General features: G+C 44.6%; 2 long non-coding RNA genes across 3 annotated transcripts; one reads left to right on the top strand and one right to left on the bottom strand.

The window, feature by feature from the left end:
* Window positions 1-3275: 3275 nt before the first annotated feature.
* LOC121062941 lies at window positions 3276-11971 on the bottom strand. 2 transcript variants are annotated; one of them, XR_005815748.1, is made up of 5 exons: window positions 11785-11971; window positions 7928-8058; window positions 6018-6083; window positions 5252-5543; window positions 3276-4709 (listed from the first exon to the last, which is right to left on the bottom strand). It is a non-coding gene; the product is annotated as an uncharacterized LOC121062941 (long non-coding RNA). The 2 variants fall into 2 exon arrangements; XR_005815747.1 differs by having other exon boundaries at window positions 3276-5543.
* A 525-nt stretch (window positions 11972-12496) lies between these two features.
* On the top strand, window positions 12497-19391 carry LOC121062942. Its single transcript, XR_005815749.1, has 2 exons — window positions 12497-13191; window positions 16594-19391. It is a non-coding gene; the product is annotated as an uncharacterized LOC121062942 (long non-coding RNA).
* The last annotated feature ends 1218 nt before the right edge of the window (window positions 19392-20609 follow it).

The raw sequence follows: 20609 nt of genomic DNA, 5'->3' as shown, positions 1-20609 counted from the left end.
GACGTTATACAGCGAGCCTTCCTGAGTCTTAATGGTAAGCATATACCGGCTCTGAAAAGTATCAGAGACACCACCGACTCCCACAAGGCCTTTTGTGGTGGAATCTAAAGGGCAACTTTTGGGCCAATCGTGAAGAGAAATTACTGTGACATCTGCCCCAGTATCCATTAATACGGTTATTTGTGCGCTGGAGGGGTCGGCCTTTGGGTGATGAAGTGTTAGGGTCAGCGTAGGCCTCTTGATGGTAATGGCCGAGGCCCAAAAAGCTGACGGGGGTTCCGTTGATCCAAACTCCGCGTCGTGTCGGTCGCATGTCTCTGCTTGTGGAACTATGGCTTTAAATAGTATTAACTGTGCAATTGTAGTCCCCTTGGGAATGAGCATCGGTGGGGAGGGAGTCCATGCCATTGCTTGTATTATGCCTTCATAATCAACGTCAATGACTTCAGGCAGTATAAAAAGACCCGTTAGTGTGGTGCTAGACCGCCCTAGCAAGAGGGCGCTGCATCCCTTCCCTATTGGTCCTTTTACGTTTAGAGTTATTTTGCGGACCCGAGTGTCCCAAAGCGTGCAGCTCGTTACTGTGGAGACATCCAATCCGGCGCTTCCTCGGGTTCTGGCTGTGAGGGAATCCACCGTGACGTACTGGGCGGGATCGCTGGAGCAGTGGGCGGCTGCGGTCGCAGCCCGGTAGTCATCATCGCCCAGGGCGGTGACTTCTGCGAGGACGGCCCGCCCACGACGGAGGGCCGAGGCACTTGTGTCGTCGCGCGGCCCCGCCCCGCGCTCTGCTTCCCGTTTCCCTGCCGCGGTTGTAAAGGTCGTCCTTCTGCATCATGCGTAGAACGGCACTGTCTAGCCCAGTGCCATCCTGTGCCGCACCGTGGGCAAACAGTGGGAGGGGCAGAGTTACCGCGTTCCCCCCCCCGCTCCTCGCTGTGGGCATTTGGTGGCAAAATGCCCCGTGGCGCGACAGCGAAAACACCGTTTACCCCCGGTTTTAAGCGCAGCAGCAAAAGCTCCGGCCAAAGCGGCAGTGTGATGTTCTATGGATCGGACTCGATTGCAAGCCTCTAGCATTTGTACCAGTGTAGTATTAGCAGGCAGGGCTTGGAGTATTTTCTTACAGTCTGTGTTTGCATTTTCCACTGCCAGTTTTAGTATAAGGGCCTCTTTGGCCTCGCGGTTGTCAATTTGTTTGTCCAAAGCGTCTCGCAATCTATCAATGAATTGCATATAAGGCTCGGTAACTCGTTGCTTAATGCTGGTAAATGATGGCTCGGCTTTTCCAACTTCAGGCAACTTCAGCATAGCCTGGAAGGCCAGAGACGCGGACTGCCGCAAGATGGCATCGTCGAGCCTAGCCTGCAATCTCGGATCAAGTAACGGCTCAGTCCCCATCAACTGTGGGATCCCGGCTCCCAAGAGGGGGTCGCCGGGCTGCCGGTCCAGGTTACGCAGGGCGGCCAATTCGCACGCTTCTTTCCATTTTTGCTCCCACAGTAATTTTTGTGTTGGCGTTAAAATCATCGCGGCTATCTGACGGCAGTTGTACGGCACCAGCAAGTGACCAGTCATAATGTTTTCCTAACAATGACTGAGTAAATGGTGCATGTAATCCATATGTAGTCAGAGTCTTTCTCAACTCTTTAATTAGGTCCCATTGGAAGGCATTATATTCATTTGGACCATTGGGTCGCACCTGCACCGGGAAAGCCATTCCCACCGGGTCCCCGTCTTTTAGCGCTTCTCGGCGCACCAGCTCCCATCGTTCCCGTGGGTCGAAAGCTCGGGCCCCCAGGGAGGCATTATCGGGGGCAGGCAAGGCGGGAGCCGAGGGGGTCAGCGGGGAGGGGCTCTGCGGCGGCGGTCCGCGGCCCTCTTCCTTGTCATCCCCCAGGTCTATCAAATTGCACTGCTCTGGTGACTTTGCAGGCTTTGATCTCGGTTCGGCTGCTTTTATTGCTTGATGTCCTGGTTTCAGTTAGGACAGAGTTAATTTTCCTCCTAGTAGCTGGTAGGGTGCTATGTTTTGGATTAGGATGAGAAGAGCGCTGATAACATGCTGATGTTTTAATTGTTGTAGAGCAGTGCTTACACCAAGCCAAGGACTTTTCAGCTTCTCACTCTGTCCTGCCAGCGAGCAGGCTAGGTGTTGTGGTTTAGGTGTTGTGGTTTGCACTGCTCTGGTGACCTTGCATGCTCTGATCTCGGTTCAGCTGCTGTTATTGCCTGGGAAGCAGTGTTCTGTACTTTCTTTTCTGCCTGCCACGATCTTAAAGTCTCAGTCACCAGCCGCCACGTAGTCATCACCTCAGCAGCATTAGTATCCCCACTGGACGCTGCTTCCCATATTTTTTCCCTCGCTTGGTCCCAGGTTTTTACATCAAATACTGCGGGAGCCATTGAGGGGAGCCCTTGTTTTCGCAAAAATTTCAATAATAGCTTTATCTTAAACGGATCATTTTTTACTCCCCTGTCTATTAGGAGTTGCGTCAGTAGTTTCACTATAGCCTCTTCCTCTGCCGGAAGGCTAGCTCCCATGATTAATGCCCAGCCGCTCACCTGTCCTTCAGGTGATGTCCCAGGGTTGAAGCTGCAGTCCAGCTGCGAGCTTGACTCATTCGGCTGGGTTCCCTTCGGACGCTCGTGCAGCGCTGCTCCTCCCCTATCACGTCTCACGTCGGGGTCACCCTTTGAAGGGATGCAAGAGACAGACTCCTGATAGCTCTTGAACAGGAGACCTTTATTGCCCTTTTTCACTGCTACATATGCTTTCCCCGTAGCCCCGCGCACCTGAATTGGTCATACAATTGGTTAGAGACCCTCAGACACAGGCCTTGAGCCAGCCAGCAATTGGCCACTGCCCAAAGCTCATCTGTAACACTGTAGCCAATTTACTTTATCTCAACCTTGCTCAAGTTTTTGTTTCTACCTCTTGTTTCCTCATTATCTCTAACTCAGGGACATGTGAAACAGCATGAAGCCACCTGCAAATTCCTTTCCCACAATTAAAAGCCTATTATCAGTTTGGTTTGGACAATCAGATATTTTTCAGAAGTCTGCTATGACCTAATGCCTGAAGAAATATTTGTATCTGTTTTCCAAAACTACCAATTGAGGAACTAGATTTTAAACATATCCAGGAATGAATTTACCAGAACACAACAAGCCTTTAGTAGTGTGCAAGCATTAACCTTCCTCCTTCATTTTGTCTGCACCAGCAGCAAGGCATCAGGGCTCTCTCCCCATCTCCACTGACAGAGAGTCGGGGGGGGAATTGGAGAAACCTAATCCAATTTGAACATCCTGTTTTGCTTGAGAGGAGGCAGCTGCCTCTTGGGGTAAGACAGATTTAAAAGAGTATCAGTCCCCCCCCCTTCATCCTTTTGTTCTAGGAGGGAGACAGCAGTATTTGTATAAAGGAGAAATTAGGTTACAGGAAGGGGTGCTGAGGAGCAGGAACCCTGTGCAAGGGCTGAAGAGGTGAAGGGTGATCCAGCAGACAGGTCCCCAGTTCACAACACAAAATACATGATTCATCTTAGAATTTCTACATGAGTTTGGACAAGTCCCTTTGTTTCTCTGGGCCTCTACTCCCTATTTATAAAACTAGAATAAATCCTTCACCTCAGAGGTTACCTGTCTTATAGACTGTGGGGTGCTCAGATGAGGAGGTAACAGTGGCCATACCAGGTAACTCAAGTACAATTGCAACCATTTAGTTTACCATTTTTATTTACTGTAGCCAAAACCCACTCAAATATCCACTCCAGTTTTTGCCAAATCTCACTTGAATAACAGAGAAAATCCTTAATACTCATCTGTAAAAGTAGTGACGATCTTCCAAGGGAGACCAGAAATACTCAGGCTGAATCGTCCCAAGTACCTCAGGCAGTGATATACACACATCACACAAAGCCAAAGACATCTGTTTCACATATTTACTGTTTCTCCATGATTTCTTTAAGCCATTAAATTGTTTACAGAGCCACCCTCAACTGAAAGTCTTTTGTAACACAGGTTCTTCTCATTTGAAATGAGTAAAACCCTTTTTATAAAAGGTGCTTCAGAGAGCAGCCTGATGAGGTGCATACCCAGCACCCTCAAGAGAAATCAAGGAAGAGGATAGAGCAGCCAGTACTCATACAAGCTACAGTATTTGACTTGCTTAGGGAAAAGTCTGTATTTGGGTATTTCTTCATAATTTTTACAGTGTTGCTCAGAGCTTTAACCTCTGCAGTGTGCTGTGTCTGCCATATTGACAGCCTGGCTTACTAATGTAAATTAATTAGGACATGTGAAATCTAAAAACTTTTGTTATACTAAGGAATTACATTTTCTTCTAAGTTTTTAATTTCTAGCTAATTCATCTTGATACTGGGCTCAACTAGCCTTTTTCTTCAGGTCACATTCCTAGACATTTTGTTAGAGCACAGTTTGCCTGGCAAACACTTCTTTTAGGCTTTGATTAATCAATATATAGCTTAAGTGAAGTCTTTTGTTTACACCACTCATTAATAGATCTATAGATAGATCTTTATCTATTGAAACATGCAACAATTTCCTTTATATTTTCAAAGTCCATTGAAATTAATCTGACTGCAAATATAAAAGAACAGTGAAAAAATAATTACAGGAGTTAAATCAAGGTAGTACTCAAGTTTCTTCTTCAAAGGCACAATTTCTTCCTGCATTTCAGCCAGTTTCTATGGACAGAACAAATATTATATTCCATAGTCTTACATGTAAAGAGATGTAAATCAGTGAAACACATTTACAATTATCTACAGCATTTCAGAATTCACTGATATTAGAGTTCTTGTGATCCTTCTCAAAATGTATGGAGAACTGAAGATCTACCTTTCACTCAGTCAGTCAAACCCAGTTCAAGTTTTACAGAGGTACATTCTCTTCCGTTCTGAAAACATACAACACTGTTTCCTACAGAATAACCACCCGATCTCACCTCCCTGACAGGAGGGAGCCTGTCAACTCAGAAGCCACCAGAGGACTTTCATGGTCAACATCGCTGTAGGCCACACACAGACCTGAGCCCCAAGGAAGGAGATACAGTCTCATGTCTATGGCTTGTGTGTGAAAATTTTACACACGCAACAGAAAAGAAGTCCCCAAACATGCACTGCTTTGCTCATTCTGTTAACAAGGGGAGGTAGTTTCCCTGGGGGGCTGAAAATTTAGCACGTTAAAGTTCTTTTTCTTCCTCTCAAATAATCAACCTAAAACATACCAAAAAACGCACTCCAAAGATGAAGTCATTTGTGCTGCATAATTCACAGAGCTCTTGGCAGAGCAGACATAGAAATGCCAGGGAGTCAAACATGCCCTTTTACTCAAGTTTGAGAAGATGATGAAGGTCAGATAAAGACTAGAAAGGTTCCAATTCCATTTTGGATGTAGAATTCCAACATGATTTTTAGTTAGTGCTCTTCTGAAACACTGTGCAACGTCAACATTGCCACCCAGTGCTGGTTCACAAGAATGACAACGTACATTCAGGAAACGTATTTTAATTGTTCAACCTAATAGACAGGAAGAGATAGTAAAAGAAATGGGAAGAGAGACTGAAATGCCCATTACAGTAACAGCAAGTAACATTAAAACACATTGAGTGCAGACAACTACTCAAATACATTAAATTTGTATAAATACTCAGTACAAAGCTGGACAATCTATAGTTAGTAACTCAAGAAATGTGGTTTTTCCTTTTAAAAATATCCTGCTGGACTTATGATTTAAACATAACATTTTTAACTAAAGACAAGAAAAAGGCACACAACAGTTCAGAATCTGGGCTTTGCTCAACCTCCTCCCTTTGCTCAGGGGCATTTGAGAGCAGGTGTATTTCACACACACTAGAAGCGATCACCTGGGTAATTTTATTTAGTAATTGCAATACACAGGCAGCCATGTAATGAGATATATTCCACAGAATATCCACTCCATTGGCAACATGGATTGCTGTAGAAACATCTGTCTTGTACCAACAGACCTACCTCAGACATGCTCACTAGTGACTGATATGTCAATGACTGATCCAACCCCGTGGCAGCAAGCTGCTCCTACAAACAGGAAAGAGTTCAAAGATACATGACAAAGTATAACAGGAAAGAGAGAGATTTCGCCATTTCCTTGGGTTTTGATTGAAACAGGCAGACAAGAACGCAGTCTGAAAATAGTAGAAATGTGTTACTTGAACTACAGCTCTAGCTGGTGTATGAAATCAGTCACTACTAAAGTTTACTCCAAGAATAACAAATCTTTACAGAAAATTAGTGGGAGAAAAGCACATGGCAAGGTTGTGGAGAGGTTTCTCAGTAAAGTGTTGTTAACACTAATTCAACATTTTCTATCTGATATTTGTCAGGATATTGAACAGCATCCAAGTATTAAATAAAGCATTCACATATCCTTCATCACATAGGGAAAGGCAAAGAAGACAGAACAACCTCTGCCTTCAACATTTAATCATTCATTAATCCCCCCCAAATAGCTATATTCAGGATTTTGATACAATTTTCCTCAGCGAATCATATGTTCTACTGTTAATATAAAAGTATACAGACAAGTTAACAGTACATCACAGCAAGCACAAAGTAGTCTTAGCTAATATTCTCAGAAGGGAAAGTATCTTTGCATTTACCCAAGGACATTCAGAAGAATGAGCATGTACATATCAAGAACAATTGAAGTATGATAATGACTCATCCTGTTAGGCCAGATGTCCTGAATCCAGGAGTTTAGAAAGCTCCAGCGATGTCCCTAGCTAGTATTTAGGCCTGACCAATCATGACTATGCCAACCTGTTACAGCATCCTGTTAGATAATTCCTTCCATCTACCTCAGCAGCCTTAATCCTGATTTTGAAATCCTCAGATTTGTCTTTCATGAACTTCAAAGTTCTGGGATCAGCTCTCAGCCTTGGCTCTTTCTACCTCAAGATGTTCCTTTGTTTTTTTAAGATCCATTAAAAAAAAAAGAAGAAAGAAACCTTCACATTCAAAGAAACACCAGTATTCACATACCACTTAGTCATCTATGCTCAAGCTAAATGCCATAATATAACCAACTCCAGAAGGGAGAGAATGTTTGCATTTTCCTGTGAGATTCCCTTACGTAAATATCCATGGCCATCAACTCCAGACTCCCAAGGCCCACAGGATAAAAGGTCAAGGGGAAAGCCATCTGTGTAACAGCACAGAGTAACAGTCTTTCACTTAATTCTCTAATTCGCTTAGGGACCTGTTATGCAGGCTAAACTTATGAGCATAGAGAGGAGCCATGGCAAAACTGTGAGAGGCATGTGGGTCTTGTATCTTTGCTACAAGAGCACCACAATTACAACTTTGACAGAACCAGACAATAATTAGAATGGAAAGAAACTGTGGAGATCATCTGGACCAATGCCCAGGGAGGGGCTGATCACACTGTACTTGACAAAGCCCTTCAGATGGCATACTTTAGGGAATGGACTTGATACTGATTATTTTTTCTTTTAGACTCTCCCGTGCAACGGTTAAAGGAGATTCTTACCTGGGAACCCTTTTTGTTTTGCCTGGCTCCTTCATTCTAACTACAAAGCCCACAGTAAGCATAGTAAGATGATGTGGTTTGCCCTCGACCTCAGCTGAAGAGGACTGGTGGAAGATGCCATCCCATATCTGAAAACTGCTTGCAAACCATTTTTGGTTTAAAATAATAGGTTTGATCATAGCCCCAAAAGTCTTGACTTCTGAACATGTCCATAGTACACAGCTTTTGGCAGACACTTCCCAATACTGTGGATTAGAGATGCATCAAAAACCTGTCAGTATGGTTACCCTTGTTAGTTGTCACAATGAATGCACCACATGGCAGAGATCAGCAGCACTGCTTACATCTTTCCCCTTTCTCATCCATTACTTACTCCTCTGCTTTTTCAGCGCCAGTGCAGCAGTTCATTTTTTCCTAATGTTGGTCAACTCCAGTTCCATTTCTCTGTTCTTTGATTCTGTTGTATACAGCTTGGAACTCATATCATTGATGGCACAGAAGCAGCTGGTGGAAAGAAAGATTCAGTGGGAATACTCAGTCAACTTTTATGAAAGTCAGAAATCTTGTTGTTGTTTACCCCACACACATTTTCCTCAAGTGACCTGTTTTTCTCATGTTACGATGCATCAGGTAACTAACTACCAGGTATTTTAGAAGAGGAAAATAAATCACTGAAGGTATTTGCTTCCCTTAATTAGCAGAGATTTTGTCCAGAAGGGGAATCAACTCAGTAAACTGAATACTAGGACAGACTAAACAGGACCTGACATTCTAGTGAATATAGCCACCAGGTTTGAAATAATAAAATGCTCCACTCCTGGCTTGCCAAACTGCCTTTGAAATTCAGTTTCTGAAAATACATGTCCCTAGGACACTCCCAGAAGTATTTCATTCACTTATTCTTCTCAAGTTGTTCATTGTTGCCTGCCCTGCTGTCTCTAAAGAGCTGTAAGAGCAAAGCTCCCGAATGCGATAAAAAAAATAAATGGATTCCAAGGCAGACTTCAGCTCCCCCTTACTGAGGATGCTCAAGGGACTCCTGCTGTGTTATAGTTTAAGGTCAGACAGAGGGGCTGAGAAAGAACAGACTAACAGCTGCCATTTCTCTGTGGCTGAGCCAAAGAATCACAGAATTGTAGGGGTTGGAAGGGACCTCGAAAGATCATCGGGTCCAACCCCCCTGCCAAAGCAGGCTCCTTAGAGCAGGCTGCCCAGGTAGGCGTCCAGACGGGCCTTGAATATCTCCAGAGAAGGAGACTCCACAACCTCCCTAGGCAGCCTGTTCCAGTGCTCTGTCACCCTCACTGTGAAGAAGTTCTTTCGCATGTTGGTGGGGAACTTCCTGTGCTCCATCTTGTGGCCATTACCCCTTGTCCTGTCCCCACAAACCACTGAAAAGAGGTTGGCCAAATCCCTCTGTCTCCCACACCTCAGGTACTTATACACATTGATGAGATCCCCTCTCAGTCTTCTTTTCTCCAGGCTGAACAGACCTGGCTCTCTCAGTCCTTCCTCATAGGGAAGATGCTCCAGGCCTCATATCATCTTTGTGGCCCTCTGCTGGACTCCTTCCAGGAGATCCCTGTCTTTTTTGTACCAGGGAGCCCAGAACTGGACACAGTACTCCAGGTGAGGCCTGACCAGGGCAGAGTAGAGGGGGAGGATCATCTCCCTTGACCTGCTGGCCACACTCCTTTTAATGCTCGCCGGGATCCCATTGGCCTTCTTGGCCACAAGGGCACACTGCTGGTTCGTGTTCAACCTGTCATCCACCAGGACCCCCAGGTCCTTCTCCTCAGAGCTCCTCTCCAGCAGGTCGTCCCCCAGCCTGTACTGATACATGCGGTTGTTCCTTCCCAGGTGCAGGACTCTACACTTGCTCTTATTAAACCTCATCTGGTTTCTTCCTGCCCAGCTCTCCAGCATGTCCAGGTCTCGCTGAATGGCAGCACAGCCTTCTGGCACGTCAGCCACTCCTCCCAGCTTTGTGTCATCAGCATACTTGCTGAGGGCAGACACTATTCCCTCATCAAGGTCATCGATGAAGATGTTGAACAGGACTGGACCCAGCACCGACCCCTGGGGAACGCCGCTAGTCACAGGTCTCCAGCCAGACTCTGCACTGCCGGTCACCACCCTCTGAGCTCAGCCAGTCAGCCAGTTCTCAACCCACCTTACTGTCCACTCCTCTATCCCACACTTTCTCAGCTTTGCTAGCAGGATGTCATGGGAGACAGTATCAAAAGCCTCGCTAAAGTCAGGAAATCTCCTTAGAATAACTGAGGCTTGATAAGAAAGGAAAGAGAGGAGCTGAGACCGAACAACCAGTTACATTTCCACAGTCCTTGTCTCAACAGTAGAAAAGCTGCTCCAGCTTGTGCTACCTAGCATGAAAGTTGTAATGAACACATCCTGCATGCACTGATCGTGAAGGCATGGGCTAAAAAGAGATTTAATTGTGGCTAAGGCACCTTCTGGGCTTCAAAGACTTTCCTTACTGAGAAAGTCAAGTGTTGTGCTCAGTTTCTGGGTCCTCTAAAGCTGCCCCAGTAGTGCAAAAGAAGCTGGACAAGTAAGATCCCTGGTGTGAAAATACAGTTTGAAACCATAGAAAGGGAAATAGCACAGACCATCACCCCGATGCAGAGTGGAAAGAATTACCTGACAAGAGAGGTGTCTTTCATTTCAAGTGTCATTTCATTGTTTACCAGGGCATTGAGGTAGGCGTTGCCTTCGCTGGACAGACTAGATAATGAAAGAGATTTTTTTTTTTTTTTAATATAACTGTTCTTTTAGGCTCTAGGTATGACCCAATCCCACTCCAGAAGGTGTTTTTTGTTTTTTTTTTTTTTTTTTTAAACCTCTCTGCTGTTATGGAAAGAGTCACCATGCTTGTCACATGAAACCTCTGCTAGTAATTATATTCCTTCCTACCAGGGGAAGTCTGAAATTGCAGCAGAGCTTGCACCCATACCTGTCTGGTAGCATCCACATTCTCTGACAGCCTAAATCAACTGTACAACCTCCATTATTGTTTATTTGATAGCAAGTCACTAGAGGACCCAAAGAAAAAAAATCAAAGAGTTTTTACCACATTGTCCTCTTGTGTGCAACATCAGTCTCTTTACAGAGCAGTAAAATTCCTTCCTGAAAGAAGCCAAGGAAGGGATGATCCTTTAGTACATGTGTTAAGATCTATTATGGCCCCCTAAACCACTCACTTGGTCTAGAAACAACATTATTGGACACAGACTCCAGGCTGTGAGAACATAACTTAATCACCTCACTGTTGTTTCAGATTCCTCAAGTGTTTTCCTTAACAGTGGATTAGCACCAGCTCAGACTCTTAAATCAGCTGTAGGGTCTCTCTGTTATCTATCCAGCCAATATTCCAAAGCTGTGCTTATTCAGCCCAGCAGGCTAGGAGGCTTTAGTAATCAATCTGCCTGTCCATATTTACAGCCTACTCAAGCTGGCTAAAAAATTGCTTTTGACCAACCTTATGTCAGTCAGAGTGTATTTTGCTGAAAGGAAAAGCATGGAGTACATTGGAGTAAAAGCTGTACCATAACAAAAGCTAAGCTTATTACTAGTTTGTTTTTTTAAATATGCTAGGTCATAAGGTTTTAACAAAAAAGTCTACAAGCTCACTAAGGAAAACCGTGATGAAACCAAGAACTGGAGCTTCTAACTCACCGTCTGCTTCATATTCTGCTGCCCTCTGCTCCATGCCTTCTATCAGCAAAGAAACATCTCTGTCTCTGGATCCACCGTATTCTTCAAGCTTATACAAGATGTCAATGGTCTGCGCATTCACTTCATATTGTGGAACGGGCTGATTCCCAAATATTTTCTTTAGCCATAAGGTAACCTGACAAAGAATGGGGGGGGGAAGTAAACAGTCAAATGAAAGAGAGAAAATAGCTAATGGCTGTGAGAAATGTGAAGCACTGTGAGCTCTCTGTTCCCAAAGAGCAGCTTCTACTACAGCAGTCAAAGCACTGCTGGAGAAAGGGGAAACAGCTTCCTTCATCTTTGCTTTAGACACCCTCTTCAGAGAGCCATTTCCCTTCTAACCATCCTCATGTTTTTCTGGGCACCTTCTTATCTCCTAATTTCAGGAAATTTTATCTTTTTATTCTCACGTCCTGCTTGCTACAGACGCACTGATGATCCAAGAGACATTAAAGACCCCAACCACCACAGCCCCCTCGCCCACCCCTTCATCACCTGAGCCCAGGACCAAGCGGTGCCAGGGAAGACACAAGCTCGCTGTCCCCAACCATACGCATTCCACCTCGAAACCCAACAGCGCCCCCAACACCATTAGCGACTATAACTTCTCCCCCATAGCCATGACCAACGGCCGCCTTCAGCCTCCGCCCCAGCATTCCTCGCGCGCCGCGGGGCGGGGCCTGCTAGGAGTTGTAGTCCTACGGGAGCGCCCAGCCAGCCAGCCAGCCCCCATCCCCGACGCCTTTATTGCAGGCACTGAGCCCGCTCCGCCTCTGCAATGTAGCCACAGCTGTGGTTGTCCTCTTCTTTTTCTTTTCGGGTCTGAGTTTTAGCACCTGAAGCCTTTTCAGGTTCCTATTGCTTTATCCAGCCAGTGCAGTTCAGCGACAAGGTCACTAGCAGACAAGCAACCGGGAGCTCTCCATTTAAAGTTTACATATAACACCTTAGATATGAGGTTACAACATCCTAGTTTTAAAAATCTCAAAGCGTAAATAAAATAACAAATTGGTTCAATTCACTAACTGCAGCCATCACTTTTAATAGAACTGATTTAAGTGCTCTGAATGTTTTGAAAGAATTTGCTTTTCCCTCTTACATACCTGATAGTTTAAGAAAACAGTCTTTAATCAGAAAAATACTTGAGGTGAAATCAGTAAAATACTGAGGTGATTTCTGATGGAACTGTATGTTTCATGCATATTGTAAGGAATGGTCCAGCAATTCGTGCCACTAAGGGATTTGAAGGGTTAACATTGAGGCCTGGGTTTAGGTGATAAGAGAACAAAGGGATTTCTTCAGAGAAAAACTGCTGACTCTGCACAGACGTGCAGTAACTTCTGCCACCCGGCCAAGAGACCACCAGATAAGGAGGAAGAATATGAGCCTCCCATCCGAGCGGCCCCCGAGAGACCACCAGAGACTGATAAGCAGGCTCCCCTGGGAGGACTTCGGATTCGGGAAACCAATTATAATAACCCTGCCTCTTCTAGAAGTAGTAATGAATATGTATTAGCCTAGGAGCATAAAAATCAGCCGTCTTATGTAACGGGTGTGCGTCCTGGTGGAGCAGAGACTCCTGGTGCACCCAGCGCTGTTTGCTTGCCTCTATTTGTTTAATAAATTGTAAACTTTGATTGCCGTCCTATTTGGGACTCAGTCATTTATAACAATTGGGGGCTCGTCCGGGATGGTCTTGGTTCCTGAATTCTGACTTGATCTAGGAGGGGCGCCCCCACCATTTGGTGGCTCCTGTTCGAGTCGGGTCGGGACTAACGCCATCTTGAACCTGAATAAGGGCAAGCAAAGATTTAGATTTTTTATGAGCTCCCTTTGCCGGCTGCAGCACTATATTTTGCCCGTAATTCTGCGTGCGAAGATCCGAACGAAGACGACGGAGTCGTAAGTATTTAAGGCGTATACCGTTCGGTTGGGTGGGATTCGGTTGCCTGTGTGTGAGAGTGTGACTGAGACGGAACGTAGTTCCGAAGCGATTGAGAGGTCTTCTAACCGCGGTTCCAATCTCCCGCGAGGGACTTGGCCGGTGAAGGACCGAAGCGATTCCTATAGGATTCGTGGGTGGGTGATAGGTCCTAAACCCCCTGCAAGACACTCTCACTAAGGCAACCAAGGGCTGTAGGAATTGCCACAGTAAAATTCCTAGATGGGTCAGACAAAATCGAAGACCCGGGACCAGAGAAAAGGGAGCAAATTACCAGACATACCACCAGAAAATCCGTTAGGGATAATGATTAGAAATTGGAACGATAGGGGCCCCAGAAAAGGAAAAAAGTAAATTAAAAATGGTCCAGTATTGTTTGATAGAATGGCCGAAGGAGCCTTTAAGACCACATGTCTTTTGGCCCGTTTTCGGATCCTTTGAAGACTGGGTTTGCCAGGCCTTAAATATACATGTTAATTCAAAGGAACCTTTTTAGCCAGGAGGAAAGTGATTATGCAGGATTATGGATCAGGACTTCACGTCCTTTTCCAGCCTCAATATTTACACTAAAAGGAGACGAGAAGTTTGAAGAAGAAGAAAAAAAAGAAAAAAAGATGATGAATGGGAGTCATTGGATAACCTACCACCTCTATATCCTAACAATCCACCCCCGGTGGTGCATCTTGTAATCCTATTTTGTTCTTAAATGTTTTGAGTGTGTCAAGGAGGAAGGTGGGAGCATTATCTAAGTAACAGTTAAGAAGTTTCGGTATATTTGAGGTGGTGTTTGGTCAGTTTCCCAAGTATCGGGGGAGGGGGGCTGAATGATTATCAAAGCGGTAGAAGGGAGAGTCACTTCTTTGGTGGTTCGGGCCTGAGCCCTGGGAATTTGGTAAGAAAGGGGAGAGCGAATTTATTTAGGCCTCAATATCTTTTTAAACCCCCATCTTGACGGATACACAGGAGTGATTCCTTGTTTTGTGGGGGCTTACTAACAAAGTGCATGAGAAAAATTAGCATTCGGCTTGAAATTCGGTCTTGTTGAAATGTAAATTTTGTGAAAAAGTTGGTATTCTTCGTCTAGAAGACGGAAGGCTGAGTGCTTCAGGTGTTTTTCCGAAGTCCTGTGGATTTATGATTGGAACGGGGCTCATTAATAATCTGAAATAGTGAAGTTTGTATGTGGAAAGAAGAGTTTAATCCGAGAGAATTGGGACGTTTGGGAAGAAGATTAGGAAAAGATAGTTAAAACCTTCAATAAAAAGGTTTGCGTGGAAACTGAAACAAGGGACAGTAACTAATATAAATAAATAAAAGGGAATGGGAAATCAAGGAAATGGGTAAAATCCAAAACAAAGACGTCCTAAAAAAAAAAAAAGCCTCCTTGGGTGCATATTGGCACATTGGAAGGGTATTGTTAGAACTGGGGGCACAGAAAGCAAGAGGACTTTCACTAAGTATTGCACTCAATGGTGGCCACTATATAAGCTAAATGGCCACTTTATGGATCAATCGACTAGAACAGTGTCTTGCAATTAATGTTGTTTTTGAGGAGAGAAGGAAAATAGGATGAAATGTTGTATACTGATATGTTGTTTCAGCATCTTGGAGGGAAAAGGTATGGAATTAAGTTGGCCCCTGACTGAGCCTTTGGTGTTGGCATTAGAAAAGTACAGGCTGGAGAAAGATAAAGCAAGTGTTAAAAGGGTTGTTGAAGGTGTTAAAGGTTGTGTGGCATGTAGTATTTGACAGAGCTGTTTGAAGTTGAATGAGCAGGGAAGGAGGATGTAGAAATGTTAATAGTTCTGCCTCAACCCGAGGCTGAGATCTCTAAATCGCGGGTGTGAGCCCTCTGGGGCAGAGGGACCGTGATGGGTCCGAGAGAGTTGTCGTGGAAACAGAAAAGCAGCTAACTCTTAAAACAACCCGAGTTCATGTGTGAGCTCAGACTGCCAATGGGACCGCTCAGGGAACTGTCAACGATTGCATTCCCCTGACCGACCCCCCCACTGAGACCCTAATCACCCCGGAAATTATGTAAATACCAAAATCTGGTTAAATTGGGAATTGAGAATCTGTTCCAACAAGGTCCAAAAGAAACCCCTATGGAATTTTTGAATTTTTGGACCAACTTTGAAATGCAATGAGGGAAAAAAAAAAAAGGACCTGGCTTCAAAAAAACAAAAAACAAAACAAAAAAAAAAAAACAGAGGCAATTGGCTAGCCTCTTTCCAGGGCAATCGGCCCCTGATATCAGAAAGAAATTGTCTTAGGCTGCAGGACAAACTTACAGCAGTCAGGAATGACAGGGACCTGGGGCATCTAGCCTAGCAGGTCCACTAGTTGAAATAAAGCTAGGAAACAAAGACAGAGGCTTGAATTTTTTGTTGGTTATGGGAGCTTCTTTCTCTGTGTTAATTAGGCTGTAAATGTAATAGGAGCAACATATTCAGTGTTAAATAGTTTAAAAGGACGATTAGGAACTAAGACAACTACAATAATTGGAGCCACAGGGAAGGAGGAGGAACGGCCATTCTTACAACCCCTTGATTTGCGTTTTGGGGGTAAGGAACTAACCCATGAATTTTTGTATGTACCAGAATGCCCGATTCCACTTTTGGGACGGAATTTATTAGCAAAATTAGATGCAACAATAACCTTTGAGGATGGAGAATTAATAATGAAGGTACCTGAGTCCAAAGTAGGACAAATCCTGATGATCAAAGATAAACCCTTTCTTAAAATTCCAAGAGAAGTAGAAAATGCAGTTATACCAACAGTATGGGAAACAGATATACCAGGGAAGTCGAAACTGGCACAACCAGTAAAGGTGGAATTAAAGGAAGGAGCCAAACCTGTTCAAATCAAACAATATCCACTCAAGATAGAAGCTAGGCAGGGGATAGTGAAAATTATTGACAAATTTCTCAAATATCAGATTCTGGAAGAATGTAAATCGGAATACAATACTCCAATTTTTCCAGTAAAGAAGCCGAATGGCGAGTATAGATTGGTACAAGATCTTAGAGCAATAAATGAAATAACAAAGGACATTCACCCGGTAGTAGCTAACCCTTACACATTGTTAACATCTGTGAGGGAGAAATATAAATGGTTTACCGTAATAGATTTAAAGGATGCCTTCTTTTGCATACCTCTTGATAAAGATAGTAGAAAATTATTTGCCTTAGAATGGGAAAACATATTGAAGTTTTTGGACCACATATGGTAACAACCGTTTTAGAACAAAAGGGGGGGGGGGGGCACTGGTTATCACCCAGCCGGATGATGAAATATCAGGCAATACTAACTGAACAAGATGACATAACCTTGAAAATGACTAACCTGTTAAAATCCAGCAGTATTTCTAGGAACTGTTCCAGAAGAAGGACCGTTGGAACACAATTGTGTGGAAATAATCGAACATATGCCAGCCGCAAAGATTCGAAGGATGTACCCCTTGAAAGGCATTCAGTGGGAATACCACACTCCGTGGCACCCACAAAGCTCAGGGAAAGTAGAAAGGATGAATCAAACAATAAAACAACAATTGGCTAAGTTAATGATCGAGACACAGCTGCCCTGGACGAAATGCTTACCATTGGCACTTTTAAACATAAGAACTAAACCACACAGTGAGACTGGATTATCATCCTATGAAATGTTATATGGTATGCCTTATTCTCAAGGGATGCCCCTAGGGAACAATGTAGTTGAGGATCGTAGTATCCAGAAATATATAATTACCATTGGAAGGAGATTACAGGAGCTAAGAGAAATTGGGATGATGACTCAAACACCACCTTTAGGATTTGCTATTCATAAAATACAACTAGGAGACAAGGTCTTAATAAAAACCTGGAGAGAAGAATCATTGAACCCCCGATGGGAGGGACCGTACTTTGTTTTACTTACTACTGAAACAGCTGTGAGAACAGCAGAAAGGGGTTGGACCCACGCATCCAGAATAAAAGGACCAATAACTACCGAAGCCTGGAGGGTTGAGTCCAGTCCTGGGGAACTGAAACTGAGACTAAAGAGGAACTAATATCCTAGCAATGAGGTTCGGCATGAATTAAGGGCACCGGATAAAGAGGACAAGGCTGAAGGGAGGAAAGGGAGAAGGCAAGACCGGGGTAGGACCCTCCACTGCGGTGTGTATGGTCTACCGAGGGAGGCAACCCCTATGGGTATTGACCGCCGAGTGGGAGTGCCTCGACCGGACTTCTCCCGCACTAAGATCAGGTTGTCCTGAGAAAAATAACATGAGAACCTTTTAAAACCATAATAAAATTGTGATTAGTTTTTCCAGGAGCTGGATCACCCCAAAGGGCTGAATGGTAACACAAGCTCTGAAAGCGGGCCCAACCTCATGATTGAAGGCGTTTCCCACACTCTCAAGATTGGACGGCGAAAAAGGATAAGAAATGCTATACTTCCTGGTATTGTTTTTACAGGGGCAATTGGGCCATGAGCAAGAATGGAGGAATAACTTTTCACTCTGGGGGAGGAAGTGGCCAAGGCCTTTAACCTTAGTAACTGCTGGATTTGTGGAGGACCGGGGGGGAACTGAAAGTTGGCCCTGGGTAGCAGGCCCAGTCAAACCCAAGTGGTGGGTCAGTAACTTGAGAGAAGTTCATAATGGGACGCAATTTTGGAAAGAGGAAGGAGGCCCATGGCAGTTGCACTCGTCAGCTCGGGGTGTATACTGCTTGAACAGAACAGGAACAGTGGCGGTGGGAAAAAGCATTTGCAATTGGACTCTGTCCCCCGGATATGATTGTACCGATCCTGGATGTAGTCCTATAAACTGTACAGCACGTAGTGGGAAATGGAACGCCACACATGTTCAGCTGAGAAATGGGACTTGGTTGGAATGCTCGTATAGAGAATTTTTTGGATCCGGATGTGAAACTGTGGCAAGAGCACAAGCGGGGGGACAATTCGATGGTCAAATCTTGAGCTGTCAGCGTGATAACACCACTAAGGAACAGCATGTGGTGCGGGTCTATCGCTGGAGATGGCAGAATGAGAATGGGAGGCGAGTGTTCTTTAAACATTTCTGGTCAGCTTATAATATGACAGGCCGCCAAGGAGAACTGAATTGTGACTGTAAGTGGAAACCCAACATGAGAGCTTGGAAGTGCACATGTACGAGTAGAAATGGGGCAGACATTGTAACAGGACCACTCGGTAACGAGGACACTCTGTATTATCACGCCCCAAGGGTTGAAAAGGGATGGGATGGCCCTTTTCCAAAAGGGACGTGGGCCCTAAAGGGACATTATTGGGTGTGTGGCAAACATGCTTACAAGAGGCTACCCGGAAACTGGTCGGGAATATGCTATGTGGGGTACATAAGACCCTTGTTCTTTTTATTGTCACAAACACAAGGAAATCATTTAGGAATAAGATTATATGATGACCTGAACAGAATGAAATGATCTATTGATACTTCCTTAGCCGGGGGTAGTGCCCAAAAATGGGGAAAGGATGAATGGCCTCCTGAAAGAATCATACAGCATTATGGGCCAGCTACCTGGAACCCGAATGAGTTGGTATCAGGAGCCCGAGAACCTATTTATAATTTGAACCGAATAATTAGGTTGCAAGCTATCCTCGAAGTTGTAACCAATCAAACAGCGACGACCTTGGATCTTCTGGCTGATCAATCCACTCAGATGAGGAATGCTATCTTTCAACATAGAATGGTCTTAGACTATTTACTAGCAGAAGAAGGGGGAGTGTGTGGAAAACTGAACGATTCTAATTGTTGTTTACAAATTGATGATAATGGAAAAGTGGTTAAACAGATAACAAAGGAAATTAGGAAGTTAGCCCACGTCCCAGTACAAACTTGGAAGGGTATGGATTGGGATTTCTTTTCGTGGTTGCCCGGTGGACCATGGGTTAAAAGGATGCTATTTTTATTTTTATGTGGTGTAATGACAGTATTGTTTATACCTTGTATGATACCTTGCTTTACATTGTTGGTATGGCGAATAATAAATAGCACCCAATTTGTGATGACTTCGGTAGAGAAAAAAGGTGATGTGTCGATAACGATGCTTAAGAAATGGACACCCCGAGAACTGACTGATGAAATCCAATTGTTACTAACAAAGGTTGAAGAAGAGACACGAATTGATGATATTAAAAAGAAGGGGAGGAATTGTAAGGAATGGTCCAGCAATTCGTGCCACTAAGGGATTTGAAGGGTTAACATTGAGGCCTGGGTTTAGGTGATAAGAGAACAAAGGGATTTCTTCAGAGAAAAACTGCTGACTCTGCACAGACGTGCAGTAACTTCTGCCACCCGGCCAAGAGACCACCAGATAAGGAGGAAGAATATGAGCCTCCCATCCGAGCGGCCCCCGAGAGACTAACAGAGACTGATAAACAGGCGCACCTGGGAGGACTTCGGATTCGGGAAACCAATTATAATAACCCTGCCTCTTCTAGAAGTAGTAATGAATATGTATTAGCCTAGGAGCATAAAAATCAGCCATCTTACGTAACGGGTGTGCGTCCTGGTGGAGCAGAGACTCCTGGTGCACCCAGCGCTGTTTGCTTGCCTCTATTCGTTTAATAAATTGTAAACTTTGATTGCCGTCCTATTTGGGACTCAGTCATTTATAACAATATCACGATACAAATTACAAAAAAAAAAGACATATAAAACCCTTCACCAAGAAGGTGTGAATCATCTTTTTAAACTAAAGGGCAAAAATTAAAAACCGAATAGCTTGCGTATCAATGCTTACATTAAAAAGTTGTGCTTTTTTTTGCTGAACATTTACCATTCCTGCAAAGGCCTGCTGGGAGCTGCGCTTTACCAACCTCCTGCATGATTCCAAGGCCACTGTCCTGATGAAGAGTGCTGCCCAACCTCTGGCGCCCAGCCTAGCCTGGGGGACCCGCTGGGTGCCAGTCCCTACAGGTGGACAGCAGGAGGCCCCTGCACCTCCCCACCTACAGGCCTGGAAGCCAGGCACTGTGCTGCTGCCATATAGCACTGCTGACAGCACCCAAGCAGCTGTGGGGTCACCTTTTAGTGAAGCCAGGGATAGAAGAATGGGGGCTTGCTTAATCGCATTAAAACTAGATGTTGCTGAGTGTCTTTGCTTACTACTGTGCAAATTAACCGAAACAAGGAGTCTCGGGGCACCTCACAGAAGATGTTTCCTGACAAAAATGGGGAACCTGTCTCAAAAACCAGCTGAGACCGACCTTGTGGTTTGGACAAGAGCCAAGGAGCAGCTTGAGTCTGTACAAAGACAGGGGGTCAACTAGTGGTGATGAAGAAGAGTTATCAACCTTCATCCCCACGACCCCCTGACGACCACCACCAGAAGGCACTGCGCAGGAGCAGATGGGA

The sequence above is a fragment of the Cygnus olor genome (genome assembly GCF_009769625.2).
Source record: "Cygnus olor isolate bCygOlo1 chromosome W unlocalized genomic scaffold, bCygOlo1.pri.v2 SUPER_W3, whole genome shotgun sequence".
Taxonomy (NCBI): Eukaryota; Metazoa; Chordata; class Aves; order Anseriformes; family Anatidae; genus Cygnus; species Cygnus olor.
The sequence above is the reverse complement of the archived record's forward strand: the minus strand, read 5'-3'. Positions and strand labels throughout refer to the sequence as shown.